Below are 20,369 nucleotides of genomic sequence, written 5' to 3'. Positions count from 1 at the left end.
TTGAAGCCCCTCTATCTTGACTCCCTCGACCCTCCGACCCTTTACAGGGGCATGTCGCTTCCCCGGGTCACACCCTGACAAGGCTGTCATTGGAACGAACACTTGAAGGGCTTTATGGTTTGGTTTTTTTCCCCATTTCCACCTCGCAACAAGCCCTGGAAGAAGTAGGACGGATGTCATTGACATTATCGTGCCCATCATGCTGATGATGAAACTGAGGCTTAGGGAGGAGGAACTTAGGGCCCAACATCACACTGCTCTGGGCTGACAGCGGCAGAACTCAGGTCTCCTGACTCGTAATTCAGTGTTCCATCCGTTTCGCTACACAGTCCAGAACTCAGTCATTCATTAAACAGTGAAAAATATAATGATAGGTAATATGCAACGTTATTACAACCGTGAGAGGTAGATAACCCTTCATCCCTCTCTGGCAAGTGAGAAAACGCCAAGTGCAGGGTCGGGATTTGAACCTACATCTCTGGCCCGGCTCCAAACTGCCCCCAAGCCAGCTCCAAACCCACCGCGCTGCAAATATCTGCTCCTGCAGGATCCCGAGAGCCGTACGTCAGGGGATAAAAGCACCAGTCGTGGTCCCTGCCCTCAAGAGGCTTCCAGTCTCACAGGGGAAGTAAGCCCAGGTGGCCAGAGGCCGGCTGCGCAAGAGAAACGGATGGATACCGCGGCCTGTTCAGAGGGGTGGGCCAGCCTCACCCCTCCCAAAGGAGCCGCCCTCTCCTTTCCAGAAGCTGGGTTTGGAAGGGGGCTGGACAAGGGAGCTGCCACTCTGAGTAGAGCATCATCCCCCACGCCCAGGCCCATCCCTGAGATGGTCCATTTGAGGCAGAGAGGTGGTACTGGTGGGGTTCACTGGGAGCTGGTGGGCTGGGACCTTTGGGGCCCCTCCAGTCAGAATGACAAGGCTGGGAGGGGCATGGCTGGCCACCCGGACAGAGGGAGCAGGTGTCTCAGCCTCTCCCCGTTCCCTGGCAAACCTCCTCTTTTATAAATTGTTGTCTTTGCAGGGAGCCAGAGTGAGTTGGGGCTTCGGCATCTCTGAATGACAGCCTGGCAGAGCCAGGCCCATCTGCCCGGGGGCCATGCAGGCTCACATAGCATCCCCGCCCCACCAGCAGCCCATCCGCCCACGAGAACGCCATTGCACCCAGGACACACAGCATCCTGGCAGGTGCTGGCTCTACATAGCTGATGGCATGTGGGTTGTGTGGGCTTTTGGGCAAAGTCGCCAAAGAATCAGAAGGACTTTGGAACAGACTGCTTCTGGAGGTAGTGAGTTCCTCATCCCTGGAGGGGTTCCAGGGGGAGCTAAATGACCATGTGACGAGCATACAACAGCCAAGCTGCGCGCTCTGAAGCATGGTGGGGGCATAGAGGAGGCTGGATCAGGTGATCCCAAAGTTCTCTGGGTTCCCGTGTTACACCTGGGGTTACATAGACTGGGAAATCTTAGCACCGTGGTGGCTTCCCAAGACCATGACCTCTGTCTCCAGCTCTCTTTTGCCAGGAAACTCACCTGCGTGGGCTCCAGGAACTCTCCCGCTCGGGCCTCAGCCCAACTTCTCTGGATGCAAGAAACAGCCAGGAAAGGCTCCGCCCACATTCATGGACCGCGTTCCTCAGTAACTGTTTGCTCCTCACTGAGCATATAGGTGGCTCCTTCAAGATGCACTGCTGAGGCTGCTGGCTCCCTGGGCTTTCCCAGAAGTGACACCCCTCTGATCCCTGGGGAACCTCTGTTAGGATAGGGACCCTGTGAACTTCCTCAATCTTGGAAACTCCCCATTTTCTAAAGCTGACAGTTTATGAAACAGTTGACTTTTGGGATCAGAAGTGGGAGTTTCACATCACAAGCTCCATGATGGCAGGGACCCGGTCTCTTCTTGCCCATGGTGGCACTTAAATAGTTATGGATCAAATGAACAAATATCTAAGTAAACAAATGATATAAAGGTCAGCTCATCCACGTTTCTTGCAGTCACCTGTGGAATATCACCTCTGTCCTCTCTCTGAGGAGCTAAAGGAAGAGTATGACATTCTGGAAGGCACATCACCTCCGGGGTCAGAGTACCTGGGTCCTAGTGCTGCTTCGTCAACCACCCTGCTTCATTAGCTGCAAAATGAGGATAATACTTCCTACTTCAGAAAGATGGATGCCAGGGGCACCTGGGTGGCTCAATCTGTTAAGCGTCTGACTTCGGCTCAGGTCATGATCCCTGGGTTCTTGGTTCGAGCCCTGCGTCAGGCTCTGTCCTGACAGCTCAGAGCCTAGAGCCTGCTTTGGATTGATTCTCTCTCTCTCCCTCTCTCTCTCTCTCTGCCCCTCCCCCACTTGCTCTCTACCTCTCTGTCTCTCTGTCTCTCTCTGTCTCTCTCTCTCAAAAATAAAAACAAACAAAAAGAAAGATGCCAGGACGATGCTCTGAGACATTCTTAAATTGCCTGGCATACAGTAGGCACTCAGTAAATGAAGCTTGCAGTAGTTACTAAAGTCATTAGTTCCCCAAATGTCTGCAGTTATCCTTCCAAGCACATGGCAGGATCCTACTTCTCCCCTCCTTGAGATTGGATGTGGCATATAATTTGCTTGGACCAATGAAATGAGACCCAGAAGTGGTGTATTACCCTTGAGGGAGACTTTAAAAGCACATGTGCACCTCACCATGCTCTCTTTCTCCGGCCTCCACAGTCATGGCAGCAATAAGGTAGAGCCACATAGCCCGGGTCCTGGAATGAGGAAGACATGGGCAGATTCCTCCAGCTGACCCATGATGCAGGAACATGTGGCAGATTATAAAGACGGATGCAATATTCCTCCCGTCCCCGTGTGTGCTTTCCTTTGCAATATGACTTTGCTACTCCCCCCATCCAGAGATGGAGCCTATTTCTATATCCCTTCCCTGCTCAGCTGTGTGACTTCCTTTGGCCAGTGGAATATTAGAAAATGTGATGCAGAGACTTGCGAAGTGCTTGCACACTGAAGCTTACTCTCTTTTGTGGCTTGGAACTCAGCCACCGTGTAAATGAGTCAGGGCTAGCCTTCTGGAGGAAGCGAGACCTCACAGAGAAAGGCCCCCGCTGTCCCAGTTGAAGCCCCAAACATGTGAGTGGCTTCTATCTAGCTCCATTTCGATTGCCACACTCCACAAGAGCTACCCAGCCAACCCTGGTTTTTGGAGTGGTTTGCTCCAAAAACAACAAAGGCTAACTGATACCACGTAGCATGAATGTAAAATAAAGCTCAGAGTATTAAGCCACTGACCTCTAGGGATGTTCATTACCACAGGATAACTTAACCCATTTTGATTGATATATTTCCTTCCCCTTTCCCTCTAGGAAAGGAAGAACTTCCCAATTAAGTTGCAGTGGGCTTTGCCCTTCACAGTTGCCCTCCTGTTCAACCATTTCCTTCCATGAAGCCCACTCTCTGCTTCTTCTGAGGTAGGACCTTCTGCCATTGACCATTTCCCTAGGATGAGTTATTCACTGGGCACATCATGGAGCCTTCTCCTCACCTCCCATGTGTGGACCAACCTCTCTGGGGTTGACTGGGCCTTAGAGACGATATATGCCCATGTTGTGACACCTGTCTTCATGATGGACTCTGAGGCAAGGCAGGTTAGTCCCAGTCCACTGTCAGCGTTCGACCACCCCCTTCACCTATATCATCTGGTTGCAAAATACAGTGAAAAGGACATGGCTTTTTTTCAGCATCACGCACACCTTGGTTCAAATTCTGGCTTCCCCATTTGCCTTTTTTTTTTATTTAAAAAAAATTTTTTTAACGTTTTTATTTATTTTTGAGGCAGAGAGAGACACAGCATGAACGGGGGAGGGTCAGGGAGAGAGGGAGACACAGAATCGGAAGCAGGCTCCAGGCTCTGAGCCATCAGCCCAGAGCCCGACGCGGGGCTCGAACTCGTGGACCGCGAGATCGTGACCTGAGCTGAAGTCGGACGCTCAACCGACTGAGCCACCCAGGCGCCACTCCCCCATTTGCCTTTTAATCTTGGCTGTGTCATCTCTTAGTTGTGTGGCCTTGGGAAATTTTTTTAACTTCACTGAACTTCAGTTTCCTTCTCTGTGAATTGGAGGTTAAAATTCCCTGTTCACATGCCTATAAGAATTATAAATATATTAAGTGTCCAGCACAGTGCCTGACACATAGTAGACACAGAATAAACAATAACTGATCATGATCCTTTGGAGCCAGAGGACCAGTTCTCAAATCCAGCTCTGCCATTGACTGGCAGTGTGTCCTTGGAAAAGTCACTTGGCTTCATGAGCCTTAGTTTCCTTCTCTGTAAAATGGGAGTTACAATGATTGTTTTGGCATGGTCAATTCAAGGATTAAAAAAAAAAAGTTGTATCATGAAATGCATGGCATGTAGTAAGTTCTGGAGAAGACAGTTCTTTCTTTCCTTCTAATTATCAAATTCCTTTGAGGGCAGAGCTTGTGTTTTATCTCTGTACCCCGCCCCCTACTCTCTCTCTCTCTCTCTCACACACACACACACACACACACACACACACCAGGGAATAGATCCCCAGTGACCCAGTCTCCTCCAGTCCAGAGATACCTGTGCACACTTACCTTCAAGAAAGATTTCTCAGCCCAGATAGCCTGGTCCCATCATGCATCAACTAAACCAAAAGAACAAACAGAGCCGAGGTAGTATGGAGACCCCTCTGTGCATCTCACTCCAACATCATCCTCATCCTCCCCCCACCTCCGTCCTCTTGCCTCACCCTCTCCCACAAGCATGCTCCATAACTGCTCGAGAGCAGTTTCCATGGTGATAGCATTTTAAAGTTTTCTAGGAGCAGAACAAGAATAATTTTCCACCCTCTCCTCCTCCTCCGTGGCAATCCGGGAAAAGGGAGCTTATTACAGATAAAGGGGGGGGTGAGGGGGACTCCCAGTGCCCCTCCAGCTCCCACCATCATCCCCTGGGCTCCTAGGTCACTTGGTCCTCACCCACCGCTGTATGGATGAAGGGATGAGATGGGTGAGGGTAATAAAAGAAAGAGATAAAAGAGAAAAAGGGCTGACTGATAGGTTCCTAATCACATGCACACGCATACTTACAAACACAGTGGCTACAGTCACTAATCCCACTTTGGGAAGTGATACTTATTAATAGAGAAGAGCAGATTATAAATGGAGACTTCTATGTAGCCTGGTTGGGACCCATAATTGAAGTGGAATCTATATGCTACAACCACCTTGCAGGTATCTTTGCAACCTGCCATCCTAAAAGAGGTCCACATACACTGTGAAAGAGTGTTGTGGTCATGCTGCCCTCTGATGACAGTGAACACCAGGCTGAATGAAGTGTGGGTGGGTACTCAATATTTCATTCATTTCCTATTATTTGCCTCCACAGTCTTCTTCTTCCAGCCTCCAGCAGGGTTCCTTCACACTCATTCTCCAGTCTTTGAAGGTTTTTTGGTCCAGATTGTGGGCCCCCATCCAGTATGCCTATGAATTCCTGGCCAGAGCCCCTGAGGCTGACACCACTCAGGAAGAGTAGAAGGTGGGAATGGGCTGTGAATGGTTTACCTCCCTTACCCTCATGGCATGACAGTAAAGAGGGCAACTGTCCAAGGCCCGGTGAGTCGGGATCCCCAGGAAGGACTAAGAAGCTAGCTGAAGCATAAGGTAGAGGCACAGGTTCAGATGGAGGGATGTCCAGTCAAGTAGAGGTCTGAAACCAGCAAGATGCCTTCCCCATTTTGTCCCTAGATTCAGGGACATCAGAATCAGGAGAAAAAAGAGCTAGATTCAATTCCTGATTCTACCAGTCACTAGCTGGGTGACCTTAATAAAGTCACTTGACATCTCTGAATCTTTCCTATGTCTATTTTCCTAAGGGTTATTTTAAAAATTCAAAGTGAAAGCATCTTGCAAATTAGCATATACCACAAACTTGTAAGATATTTCTTTCCATTACTTTAGCAGAGTTAGTGACCAATACAAGCTTCAAGTCTGGTCTTAAACAACATTTTAGCTGAACCCAGGAGATAAGAAAAATTCAAATGTCAATCTAGAAATGCAAAGTCCTCAAGCAATCAAGTTAATAATAAGGTAACTCTGGTTTCACAGGGACCTGCTATATGACATTGGACAAGTCACTTGTCCTCTCAGGGCTTTGTCTTTCTTTACCAAAAGAAGCTTTTACGGGTCCTTCAATGCTGGAATCTAAACGAGATAGGAGGCTAAGTCAAGCTAGAGAGTGTGGAGCCAGGGTCAGCACCAGGGACAGCTCCCTGGAATAGGGAAACCAACGTGACTCCCAGTTACCAGAGACCTGGGTTCAAGTTCTGACTGTGGCCCAAACACAGTGTTACCTTGAACTGGTATACAGGCCTCTCTGAGCCTCAGTGTCATCATCTGTACATTTAGCCCCACGGACTCACTGAGATGAGTATCATGCCCACGCCATAAGTAGGGCTTTGATTGTGTATCCTGACTCTGATGTCTACTAGCTGTGTGTCCTAGGGCAAACAGATTCCTCTCTCTGAGCCTCAGTTGTCTCCTCTGTAATATGGGAACTAAATAATGCCTCTCTCACACCACTCATATGAGATTTAGATGAGAATTTAAATGTAGGCTTATATATAGCCTTCAGTACATGCCAGTCCCATAGTAAGTGCCCAATTAAAGCCAATTCCTCAGCAACCCTCCCTTCTTGAATTGCGGTGTCTCTTGTTTTAGGAAACCTCCAGCTGGGACATCTCTGGCTGGGTCATTTGGCACAAGAAAGACCATGGGCAAGGGGCCAGATGCCATTTAGTTGAATGTTGTTTTTAAAGGGAAATGGCACATATCCCTATAAAGCTGAACCCTGATTAAGGCCTCTCTGACAGGGTTGGCCCCTCTGTCTTTGGTTGACCTCCCAAACCTGGAGCCCTGGCTGGTCAAACAGTGCAATGCTAAGTAATAAAGGCACTGGGAGGGCAGCTAGAGCTCAGAGAAAAGGACAAGCCCCTTTTCCAGCTCCAGGCTTCTATCCTACTTGTCTTATGTTGTTGACTGGGGGCAGGAGGTGCAAACATGCAGCCTATAGAGTTTGCAAAGATCTAGTTTTGTCCCAACTTGGCAAACAATTTGCTGCGTGACTCGGGTTGACTCCCTTCCCATCTCTGGACCGCAGTCTCCATCTCTCAAAACCGAGGAGCTTAGAGTAGGTGCTGTCTAGAGATGCCAGGAGCCCCCATGTCTCCCCTTAGGCCTGTGCTGTGGCTGCAATGAGGACTCAGGATGCCATCGACTTCTCTGCACCCAGCCCAGCCTATAACCTGCTGGGCCCTTACCTAGACTCACCCAGATTTCTGTCTGGGCTATCATCCACAGACACCCAGGCTTCCCTGTAAAGCCTTCTCACACGTCATTGGGAAGATGATCCAGAAGCCTCTAGGGCTTTGTGACCCAGAGACTGAGGTCTTGAGATCTCCCAGGAGAAGGGATACGCTATTTTATCCTGAGCTTCATGGGGATGGTGGGAGAGCCACCATTTTGACTTTCAGCCTGATTCCCTCAGGGCCCAGGAGAGCAAGGCTATTTTGTAGGCAGTTAGGCAAAAAGGTTAATGCATTAGGAGGGAGAAATCCACCAGCTTAGAGCCCAGAGTGTGGCTCTTCTACCCAGAGATCTCCACAGAAGTTGCACATCTTTGCTCCCGGGGTAGGACTAGGGAGAGAGGACCACACCGTCAGCTGCTCATGGGCCCCAGAGCCTCCTTTGTGAGTAGAATGTCCTCATAGAGCTGAGTCTTTAAGACACACTCATGGTGCAGAAGGCCTGGGATGCTTTGGGTTAATATTATAAATTCTCATGGTCCTTCTAGAGAGGCAATGTGGTACAATAGTCAAGAGCAGAGAGATTGGAACCAAGCTGCCTGGACTACCCAGTCTCAGATAAGTTACTCAACCTCTTTGTGTTTGTGTTTCCTCATCAATAAAATGGAAAGACTATTGTTTGCTTCCTAACAAGCATTCCAAAAACCCCAGTTTTTGTTGTTACTCCTGTCTGGTGGAGTACAGTATTACACTGTTCAGAAGAGAGGCCCCTCAGTCATTTTTATAATGCTCTGTGAGGGTAACATGCAAGGCACTATTATCCTCATTATGTGGATGAGTACACTGAGGCCCAGAGAACACAAAGGACTGGCCCAAGGGAGAGAGTCAGGCCCAAACCCCAGGCCTCTTGAATCCAAGTTCTCTGCCGTTCCATAAAATACTCTCAGGAATTATATCCATAGCTTCACTGAGCCAGGAACCTTTCCATATACCATCTCACCTAACCCCCTTTACAAACCCCTAGCTTAGGCATTATTATCCCTACTTTTCAAACAAGAAAACTGAGCCTAAGAAAGGGACACCATGGAGCCCATTGCCTTTTCCATTCTACAGTGCCTCAGTCATGAGGAAGACAGCTCCAGCCCTGCCCTCCCAGAAGGCGGCAAGACCTTGGGTTGGACCTTTCTGGGTCCCCTTCTGGGTTGGACCAGAGTTCCAGCCTCCAAGCATTTTTATTCCACACCCCTCTGTGGAACCTTGACCTTGGAGTACTAGACTTGGAGCCGGGAACCCTTCAGAGTCCAGGCCCACCCTGGCTCTTGGTCTCTCAAGGCCAACAGGCAGATTTCCCTGCTCGGAGTTCATTCTGAGCCAGTTCTTCCTCAAAGAGCCCTGGACGATGTGGCTCTGCTGTTTGGCAACAAGTTTTCTTTTTTTTTTCTTTTTAATTTTTTTAAAGTTTACTTATTTATTTTGAGAGAGAGAGAGCAAGTGGGGGAGAAGCAGAGAGAGAGGGAGAGAGAGAATCCCAAGCAGGCTCTGCACTGTCAGTGTAAAAGCCCGGCGCGGGGCTCAAACTCACAAACCGTGAGATCATGACCTGAGCCAAAGTTGAATGCTTAACTGACAGCCACCCGGTCAGTTTTTCTTTTTTTAATGGATTTTTCTTTTTTTAATAAAAAATTATTTTGATAAAGCATTCTTATAAGTCATGGATGTCAGCCCAGACACCGTAGAAAAGTATCAGCATAGACTCAATGTATGACTTGGTGTTTTAATTCTAGCAACATCCCCTAGCTCTGTCACCAGTGCCAGCCCTGCCCACCCCGCCCTCATGGTAAGGCTGGAGAGGTCTGTATGGCCTGGAGCTGTCCCCCAAGAACCCAGGCCAGCCTCCTCATCAGGATGAGTTGGGTCCCAACATGCCCCAAACAGAATTTCCAAGGTCAAGGTCTCACAGCCCCATAGAGTATAACATTCCTGAAAGTCAGAGATGAGAAGAAATTCAGATACCACCCTATCCAACCCACTCACTTACAGGTTGGAAAACCAAGGAATTGTCAAATTATACTGCATATATCAGACCTCTTTTGTCATGTTATATGACTAACCTTGTAGAGAAGGGGCAAGAAGAGATGTGACAGGCACCTTGCCTGGGCAAGGTGAGTGTGGAAAGACCCAGAGACACAGACTGGGAGGAGAAACGAGCTGTTATGTACTAAGCACTATTATGTGCCAGCTGCTGGGCTCATCACTTTTATAGATGAGGTCATTCAGTCATCCCCACCTTACAGATGTGAAACTGAGGATCCAGAAAGATTAAGTGACTTACCCAGGGTCACACAGCCAGGATGTGGACCCAGGTCTTTTAGACCCCAAATCCTGGGCTCTTCCCATTGAAGGTGGCTATGGTAGGCTAAGGTTGCTTTAGCAGCAAAAGCCTGGAGTCAAATCTACTTTGTTCCCTACTCTTCCTGACTTGGTTGCCGGGATCAGGGACTCAGTTGCCTTCTATTTTCATCAAATAAAAGAGTCCTCCTGGGCCTAACCTGCTCTCTGTTGGCTTAGAAGTCTCACCTTTCCCATAAGTGATAGGTACACTTTCCACCATTTGGGGTGTCTTTTGACCTACTGATATCAAATGACCCAATCAATACCCTTGCTTCCATCATGTCAAGTCAATCCCAGATATACCCGGAAATGTTTCAGGATGCATGGGCCAGTCACCAGAGGGAGATGAGATTATTAGGCGAGACACAAAAGGCAAACCTCTTCAAGTTGGGGGTGGAAAGGACACTGGAGGGCTTGCTCACCCTGATTCTGTCTATAAAGCACTTGCCACTTGTCCTGGCCACGTAGTGATGAGGGTTGAGAAACATTGCAGTGGAGGGGGCTTTTTTGACCGATAGTAGCCTAAACCTCAACTTTATATTCTCAACAAATTCCTCTGCACTAATTTGAAACACCCCTGGCCTGCTCCCAAAATGCCGGCAGCATCCTGGTGTCAATCACATGTCTATAGATGCTGTGAACTCAATCAGTCTCTATCTATATTTCATTGTTCTGGGGTCCCAAATAATTGGTTACAAATGTGGGAGGATAGCAGGTGGCCATCACACCTTCTATTATGGCTGATGCCCTGTGGGGACCACCTCATGCCCAGCTGAAACATGCCCCACCAGGCCACACAGGCCGCTCAAAGTTTCACATGGGCAAATGGCTACCGTTATGGGCGGAAATGACTCAGCCTGCCCCCAAACGTGCGTGTGGAAATCCTAACACCAGTACCTCAGAATGTGACTGTATTTGGAGATAGGGTCTTCAAAGAGGTAATTAAGCTAAAATGAGGTGATGAGGGTGGGCCCTAATCCAGGATGACCGGTGTCCTTATACGAAGAGGAGACAGGGACATAGACTACACAGAGGGAAGGCCATGTGTGGACGCAGCAAGAAGGTGGCCATCTGTAACCCAAGGAGGGAGGCCACGTTTTGATCTTGGACTTCTAGCCTCCAGAAAATAAATGTCTGTTGTTTAAGGCCCCCAGTCTGTGGCATTTGTTAAGGCAGCCCTAGGAAATCGACACAGCTGCCCCCTTGCCTTCTTCTCTGCAACTTACCCCTCCTTTCCCACCCCCTCCCCCTGCATTGTTTACCCGCGTTAAAAAGTGCATTCTGGGAGGGAGAGGTTGGGATGGGCATTTTCATATTTTTAGGGCTAGGGTAGGGAAGGATGAGGTCAGATTGAGGCCTTTCTTTTCCTCCAAGCAGCTCACCTCTCTGATGCCAAAGGCATTTTGAGATTATAAGAAGCTAAATTGATAAGCCGTGTCCACCCCAGTCAGTGAATAAGCCAGGTGTCTGGGACCCAGGGAGCATTTTCACACACAGAAAACATATTCGTAAAGGCAGACTGGTTCCCAGGCTAGCCCGCAAAAGCCTGCTCGGGCAATCCTGGAGCTCCGAAACAAACTCTCTCTTTCTTAGAGAACATAAGGTGCCACACAGCCTCAAAAATCATCTTTAAACCCTACAGGAAAACAGTGACGTCCACCACAAAGTTGGGGGGGAGGGTGTGTTTTCCTGTGGGATGGTGGTGCCTGGAGGAAAGCAGATGGGTTAGGGGAGGCCCAGGAGGTAAACGAAGCCTGTGGTGGCGATTCTGAAGTGGGCTTCTGGGATTTCTCAAGGGCTTTTGAGGCTGAGCACTCTTGTTCTTTATTACGGCTAATTTCACTTCAGAACGCAGGGTCCCCTTTGTATCCTCACAATTGAGCTGATCAGCCGTGATTGGGACCATTTGCGGGGGGGGGGGGGGAGGGAAGGGAAAGGGACAGAGAGCCGGGAGAGGGGATGTGATTGTGCAGGAAATAGCAATGGGAAGAGGGCTACAGGGGGGCCATTACTGGGAGAGAGGGACTGGCAGATGGGTGCAAGCTGGGCACGTGAACTCTGTCTTTCCTCCACCTTCCAGCGGGCACCAGGCCACAGGGAAGGGCTCTGGAGTCACGTGTTCTGGCTTGCATCCCGCTTCTACCACGCACTGGCTGCGTGACCTTGAGCAAGTGACGCAGCCTCTCTGTGCTTCAGTCTCTGCCCCTGTGAAATGGAATGATAATAGTACCCAGCTCACTGGGTTCTTGTGAAGCCGTCAATATTCACACTGAATGCTTGCAAAGTGCCTGGTGCCTAAGCACCTGGTAAGAGTCGGTTGTGAAGTCGTTGTCGATACCCATGTCCCAACCTCACTATCAGCCTAACTCTGAGGAACAGAAGTAGACAAGTAGGCTGGGCCAGCAGAGGTGCCTCTGTCTCTGTCGTAAAGGGCCACCAAGTGCCTATGGCATGGATCGGGCCAACTGCCCTCCCCCCCAGCCCCCCGCGACCACTGCTGGCATTCTCTCCTGACCTTGACCTGCCCGTGGCCACTCAGTAAGAAGCCCTCAATGCCATGGCCTCTCCCACAGGGGGACAGGACCTGGACGTCCCTCTGCAGGCTTCACAGGGAGTCTGAGGGGTGGGCGCAGGAGGGGGGACTGTGGATCCCCCCCCCCCAGAGGAGCTGCTCCAAGGAGCCAAAGCTGGCGTTTTCATTCCAATTAATTATCCTTTTAGAGCAGTTCAGGCTGCTGGAAAGCAACGGGGACAGATCCATTTATATTAAAATCAGCCCCAGCCCTTCTTACCAAGCTTCTAGCCTAGGTGTGGATACAATAGGCCTAAACTGGGGAGACTGAGAGACAGCGTAATCCCGCTGCGCGGGCTCCCCAAAGAGGCGGACCCCCAGGACGGCACAGAAGCCCGCAGACTTCTGAGAAGGCCTCTGTCCTGCAGAGGCTGATAAATTAAGTGCTGCTGACAGAGACCCGGCCACCAGTTTTAAAGAATGTGCTTTGAGGGGCGCCTGGATGACTCAGTCCATCAAGCATCTAAGTCTTGATTTCGGCTCAGGATTTCGGCTCTCATGGCTCGTGGGTTCGAGCCCTGCGTCGGGCTCCGTGCTGACAGCTCAGAGCCAGCTTGGGATTCTCCCTCTCCCTCTCTCTCTCTCTGCCTCTTCCCTGCTGGCTCTCTAAATAAATAAATACATAAATACACTTTTTTAAAAAGGTGGTTTGCAAAACTGGTTTCTTCATGGAGAAGCTACTTGGAGAGGCTGGTGGCTTGTCTCCATTCACCGCTCCACAGAGCCCAGGTCCAGCCTGAGCCTGACCGCCCCCCCACCGCCCGAAGTGTCCCCTGCAAAGGCACGCTCCAGTCCACACGCATTTTCTGAGTATGGTCTCAATCCATACTCCAGCTTGATGGTCAAGGAAGACTTTCAGGAGGAAGCAGAGCCATGAGATTTCCTGATGGATTGATGGATTCGGGTGTGGAGTATGGAAGAAAGAGCACAGTCAAGGGGAGGGCAGAACTTTGGGACTGGACCCCCTGGGGAAGGAGTCTTGCCTTCACCTGAGATGGAGATGGCTATGGGAGGATCAGGTTTGGGGTAGGGGGGATGACCCCAGGAGTGTGGTGGGAGACAAGTCAGGTTTGAGATGCCTGTTCGAGGTCCCTGGGATCCTCACCTCTGAGCTCGGGAGCCAGGCTGGCCACTTTTATCTCTGCTCATTTTACCTGGACTTCGGGCCACTCGCGTCAAGAGACCAAGAGATCACACAGCAGAGTCACGTTCTCTGACTCCTAGTCCAGTGCTCCCACTTCTTCCCCAGCTGGCTTCTCCAAAGGGTCAGGTGTGAGGTGGGGGTTCATGGTCTCTGGTGCCCTTTCCTTCTGGACACCAGGTTCTGTCTCCCGATGACCCCTCCTCAAGCCTGCACTCATGACTAATCTATTGGAAAATGTATTATTACCTATTTCATACTAACGTGAAAATGGCCAACGAGAAGGAAGAGCCTTGGAGGCCACTGAGGAGCAGGGAACAATCAATAATGATGAGAATAATACTGGGGCGCCCGGCGGGGGGGGGGCTCAGTGGGTAAGATGTCTGACTCCTGATTTCAGCTCAGGTCATGATCTCATGGTTCGGGAGATTGAGTCCCTTAGCAGGCTCTGTGCTGACAGCACGGAGCCTGCTTGGGATTCTCTTTTTCCCCTGTCTCTCTGCCCCTCTTCTGCTCTCTCTCTCTCAAAATAAATAAATAAACTTAAAAAAAAAGAAAAGAAAAAAATTATGAGAATAATAGTAATGCTCATAATAATATAGTATCTAACATTAATATATCACTTATTATGTGCCAGGCACTATAATAAGCACTTTATGTATGTGTGTGTTTTACTGTTGTATCCTACCCATAACTCTTTGAGAAAAGTGGGTTTTTTTGGTTTTTTTTGTACAGAAGAGAGGACACTGAGGCAAAACCCAGGGTTATATAGCTAGGACATGGCTGGCTCAGGATTTGAACTCAAACAGTCTGGCTCTAGAGCTCCCTGTCTGAATCACCACCGTCTGTCGCCTGTCTATACAGTCTTGTCGGTCCTGACATCAAGCCTGTGAGTGTAATAGTTCATCCCCACTGTGCAGGAGGGAACACAGACATGAGAGAGGAAGCAAGCTGCCCAATGTCACACGGCTGGCACCAGTGGGGCCTACATAGGGCTACCAAGTGAAAGACAGGATGCCCAGTTAAATTCTAATCTCAGAGCAACAGAATTTCTTGAGTATAAGTATATCTCACTCAATATTTGGGATATACTTACACTTAAAAAGTATGTGTTCTTTATCTCAAATTCAAATTGAACCGGGCATTCTGTATTTTTATTTGTTGAGTCTGGCAACCTTAGGCCCAGGGGAGGATCTGCCCCAGCTCGGCCCAGCTTTCTCAGTCTCCCAGGCTGAGCCCGTCTCCTCAAACCCAGAGGGACCAAGGAAACCAGGTGGCCCCCTGGCTGCCCTCAGCCCTGACGTCCCACCTCCCAACAGCCTGTAGGGCCTCCCAGTGCTGCAGCCGTCACCGGGAAATCCCTGAGATCCTTCCCTAGTCGTCCCTCCCAGAGCGGTTGGGTGAGGTGCTGGGCCCACTGAGCCAGCATCCAGGCACCCCTAAACACCAGGCTTAGAAACTTCCGGCCCGCAGCCCCTGAGCGAGCACACCCATACATCACAGGCAGGTGGAAGTCGAAGCTCATTCCTCACGCCAATGTACTAGGGGGATCAGTCGCCTGATTTGGGCAAAGCTGCAATACATTGGGCATTTGCCAGCCCCATACCCACACTCAGACACGCACCGCGCATGCACTGGAACAGAACCATTCCCAAATTTCCACTGCAGGGTAAAAACTTATAGCTATAAAGGCCCAGCCCCTTGGGCAATAACCAGCTGTTTTTTAGGGCTCTACTACACTCAAGGCCTATGCCAGGCTGTGGGCCATACAGACAAGTCTGATAATTGCTGTTCTAACCGGACGAATAATTGCTAACAACTACCTCCCTGACAAAGTTAAGAACCTTCTGTGTGTTTGTTCGTTTAATCTACAGACCAGGCCTTGAGGGAAAGAACGTTGTCCCAATTACACAGGTGAGAAACTGAGGCACAGAAAAAGTTCAATGACGTGTTTGAAGTCACATAGCTAGAAGTGGCTGTTCAAAGGTTGAAATCAAGGCCCCTGACGCCAGGTTCAGGATGTCCCCTCCTCTCTTGGCGTCTTGATGTGAGATACAGGCTCAGCACCCCCAGCAGCGCTGTCCCATGGAGCATCTGGAGGTCATTGGGTCCAGCCCCCTGCTTTGGCATAAAATGCTACAGCTTGAAGGGGCTGGGGCAGACAGAGTGGAGGTAAGAGCCCAAGGTCCAAGATCTGGTGGGGAGACCTTGATTTTTGTGTTGAGAGGACAGGAAGGACTGCTGAGAACCACAGACCCCAAGTGAGGCATCTCAGGGTTGTATATACTCAGTGCCCCAGAGACCTGGGTTCTGGTCTCAAATTGGCTGGTGCCCCTCTCTGTAACCTGGAGAATTCCCTTTCCTTTTCTTTCTTTTTTTTTTTTTAATTTTATTTTTTATTTTTTAAAATTTATATCCAAATTAGTTAGCATATAGTGAAACAATGATTTCAGGAGTAGATTCCTTAATCCCCTTACCCATTTGGCCCATCCCTCCTCCCATCCCCCCTCCAGTAACCCTCTATTTGTTCTCTGTATTTAAGAATTTCTTGTGTTTTGTCTCCCTCCCTGTTTTTATATTATTTTTGCTTCCCTTCCCTTATGTTCATCTGTTTTGTCTCTTAAAGTCCTCATATGAGTGAAGTCATATGATTTTTGTCTTTCTCCGACTAATTTCACTTAGCATAACACCCTCCAGTTCCATCCACATAGTTGCAAATGGCAAGACTTCATTCTTTTTGATTGCCGAGTAATACTCCATTGTGTGTGTGTGTGTGTGTGTGTGTGTGTGTGTGTGTATACACACACCATATCTTCTTTATCCATTCATCCATCGATAGACATTTGGGCTCTTTCCATACTTTGGCTATTGTTGATAGTGCTGCTATAAACATGGGGGTGCATGTGCCCCTTTGAATCAGCACTCCTGTATCCTTTGAATAAATACCTAGTAGTGCAATTTCTGGGTCATAGGGTAGTTCTATTTTTAATTCTTTTTGGAAACTCCATACTGTTTTCCACAGTGGCTGCACCAGCTTGCGTTCCCACCAGCAGTGCAAAAAGGGTTCCCCTTTCTCTGCATCCTTGCCAACATCTGTTGTTGCCAGAGTTGTTAATTTTAGCATCCTGACAGGTGTGAGGTGGTATCTCCTTGTGGTTTTGATTTGTATTTCCCTGATGATGAGTGATGTTGAGCATTTTTTCATGTGTCAGTTGGCCATCTGGATGTCTTCCTTGGAGAAGTGTCTATTCATGTCTTTCGCCCATTTCTTCACTGGATTATTTGTTTTTTGGGTGTGGAGTTTAATAAGTTCTTTATAGATTTTGGGTACCAACCCTTTATCTGATATGTCATTTGCAAATATCTTCTCCCATTCTGTCGGTTGCCTTTTAGTTTTGCTGATTATTTCCTTCGCTGTGCAGAAGACTTTTATTTTGATGAGGTCCCAGTAGTTCATTTTTGCTTTTGTTTCCCTTGCCTCCAGAGATGTGTTGAGTGAGAAGTTGCTGCAGGCAAGATCAAAGAGGTTTTTGCCTGCTCTCTCCTCGAGGATTGTGATGGCTTCCCGTCTTACATTGAGGTCTTTGATCCATTTTGAGTTTATTTTTGTGTGTGGTGTAAGAAAGCGGTCCGGGTTCATTCTTCTGCATGTCGCTGTCCAGTTTTCCCAGCACCACTTGCTGAAGAGACTGACTTTATCCCATTGGATATTCTTCCCTGCTTTGTCAAAGATTAGTTGGCCATACGTTTGTGGGTCCATTTCTGGGTTCTCTAGTCTGTTCCATTGATCTGAGTGTCTGTTCTTGTGCCAGCACCTGATTACAGCTTTGTAATATAGCTTGAAGTCTGGGATTGTGATGCCTCCTGCTTTGGTTTTCTTTTTCAAGATTGCTTTGGCTATTCAGGGTCTTTTCTGGTTCCATACAAATTTTAGGATTATTTGTTCTAGCTCTGTGAAGAATGCTGGTGTTACTTTGATAGGCATTGCCTTGAATATGTAGATTGCTTTGGGTAGTATCGACAGTCCCTTTCCTTTTCTGAGCCTCAGTTTCCCCCTTGAGTAACCGATCTTCAACTTGCTCAGTCAGCCTTGGTATTCATGGGTGAACCCCGTGCAACTGTAGTCAAGCTCCCGTCCTGACCTCAGGGACTTCAGAAGCTGTCTCAGCTTCTCTGGACCGGATGTGGAGCCTGGGGTGGTTAAAGGGACAAGAGCAAGCCCCAAGGCAGCCTGAAGCAAGCTTTCTCCTTTGGGGCCAATTTTAAGACTCAGCCACGTTTCAAACCTCTTCCTGCCACCAGGATGCAGACTACATCCATCACCCGCACCCTCCGTGGATTAGCTGGGCCATGTCACAGACTCTTTAGAGGAGTCCCTAAGCTCCAGATCCTTAGGGGGGTCTCTAAATGCACCCTCTCCTCAACTCAGGAGGAGTCAGAGATATCTGCAGGCCTTGTCAGTACCTGTGGGATATGCGTGCATAACTGGCTGTGTGAACACCTGTGGGGGTGTTCCGTGTGCCCACGGGCATGTGCTTCTGTGTGCACATGGGTGCAGGTGTTTCCACGCGTGTACGCACGGACAAGGGAGTACAGCCGACCCTCGAACAACACGGTCTGAAGGGCATGGACCGCTCCTACGTGGATTGTTTACAGTGCAGGACTGTGAATGCATTTTCTCCTCCTTATGATGTTCGCAGTAACGTTTTCTCTCCTCTAGCTCACTTTATTGTAAGAAGACAGTATATCATACAGATAACATACAAAATAGGTGCTAATTGACTGCTCGTGTTATCGGTAAGGCTTCTGGTCAATAGTAGGCTATTAGCAGTTCGGATTTTGAGGAGTCAGGACTTCTGTGTGGCTTTCCGGCATCACTACCCCATGGTTGTTCAAGGATCAACTGTATGAGCCATGTCCTTCTCATCTCTGCTCCTGGGCTTCCACTCAGGTCCGTCAGTGGCCCGGACACAGCGCCGGGAATCTGACTGCATTCTGGTGGCTCGAGGATCCCTTGGGCTCGTGCACGCACATATACAAACACACCGTCACCACCTACACGGTTTCCTTACTCCCTTATGGTCTGTTTATATAAGTGGCCTTCATCCTCACGGATTATGAGCATCTTGAGGACAGTGCCCGGCCCAGCCCTTCTCCGCATTTGCCATCCCTAAATCCCACCCAGCACTTAGCACAGGAATCAGAGCAAGGGGCATGCTCAATATTGTTAGACATTCTTTTTTTTAAATTATTTTTTTAATGTCGATTTATTTTCGAGAGACAGAGCATGAGCGGGGTTGGGGCAGAGAGAGAGGGAGACACAGGATCTGAAGCAGGCTCCAGGCTCCGAGCTGTCAGCACAGAGGCCGATGCGGGGCTCGAATTCACAAACCCTGTGATCATGACCTGAGCCAAAGTCGGAAGCTTAACCGACTGAGCCACCCAGGCACCCCTCGCATTCTTAAATTTTACACACACGTGTGCACAAGACCACTAAGGGTGTGGCTAGCTTGTATGAGTCTCCCTGTGTATGCTGGTATGTGCCACATACTCCCAGGTTCAAATGCACATGCATGCATAGATGGGCACATCAACCCCAGTGACCACAAAACACCTGTGCACCCCTCTCCTTGTGCACGTCTGTGGGCCGGTGTCCATGGGTATGTGTATGCATCTAACATATGCATGGAAAAGGACACGGTTCGTCCCCATGCACTTTGCACGTCCACGTCCACGGGCCACACAAGTAACTCCATTCCTTTAATCACTCATTTAGTTACCCTTGGACAGATGTTTAGGTAGCACCTTCCATGCACCAGGCACTATTCCAGCTTCGGGAACAAAACAAAGTGCCTCCCTTGACCTCCTCGTAAAGCAAGAGAACTCTGGCTCGATTGGTTAACCGTCCGACTTCAGCTCAGATCGTGATCCCATGGTTCGTGAGTTCCAGTCCTGCATCGGGCTTTCCACTGTCAGCGCAGGGTCGGCTTGGGATCCTCTGTTCCCCACTCTCTGCCCCTCCCCCTGCACGAGCTCGCTCTCGCTCTCTCTCTCTCTCTCTCTCTCTCTCTCTCAAAAACAAACACTAAAAAAACAAAAATAAATACTAGAAAACTCTGGCTCTTCACCCGACTCCATGCCTGGGCCAGCTCACCTGTGGGGGGGAGGGGACATTAGGTACCAGGTGACCTCATTGTCCCCCACCCTGGCCTGGACCTCGTTCCATCTGTGAGCAAACCCGTGGGTCAGCCAAGGTCGCTCTTCCAGGCCGACGGACACAGAGGACTTTCAAGGGCTGAGGGGCAGACCGGAGGGACAGGCAGGCCTCATGGTGCCCTCCTGGGCTCTCAAAGAAAATGCAAGCCGAGGCAGAGCCATCATCCGCCTGTGCGTATTCCAAGATCACCATGACAGCCAATGGCGTCAGGAGGGGCGATGCCACTCCTCCAGCTTGACCGTGTAGGGGAAGAAAGGGAGGGGACAGGAGATAGGTCAGAGTGCCCCCAGCCAGGTGGACCTAGCCTGCCTCCAGACCTTGCTGCTCAGGCCGGAGGTGGGTGGCAGCAGGAAGAGAACACAGGAGATAGGAGGCCTGACTTTAACCTTGGCCATGGCCGTGCCCGGCCTTGCTATACAGCCTCGGCAGAGCCCTTGCCCCCTCTGAGCTAGGTGAGGCGGGAGGACTGGATGACCTCGGAGGCCCCCCTTTCAGGAAGTCCCCCTCCATGACTCACGTCATCACGGGATTTGGGCCACAGGGGTGGGGTGAGGCCTGAGTCCAGGCTCTGATGGCCGCAAACACTCAGGAGGACAAGAAACTAGGTCAGAGGGTTCCTGTAGGAGAACCAGGCCTTCGTCCCAGGGCCCGGTCCAAAGTACAAGGGGTTGCTGCGCCTCTGGACCCTCTCCACCCGGAGCTGAATTTTTAAATCTCCCGATTAAGAACAC

This window comes from Herpailurus yagouaroundi, unplaced genomic scaffold (genome assembly GCF_014898765.1).
Source record: "Herpailurus yagouaroundi ecotype Mexico unplaced genomic scaffold, PumYag 187, whole genome shotgun sequence".
NCBI lineage: Eukaryota > Metazoa > Chordata > Mammalia > Carnivora > Felidae > Herpailurus > Herpailurus yagouaroundi.
Note: the sequence above shows the minus strand (reverse complement) of the source record.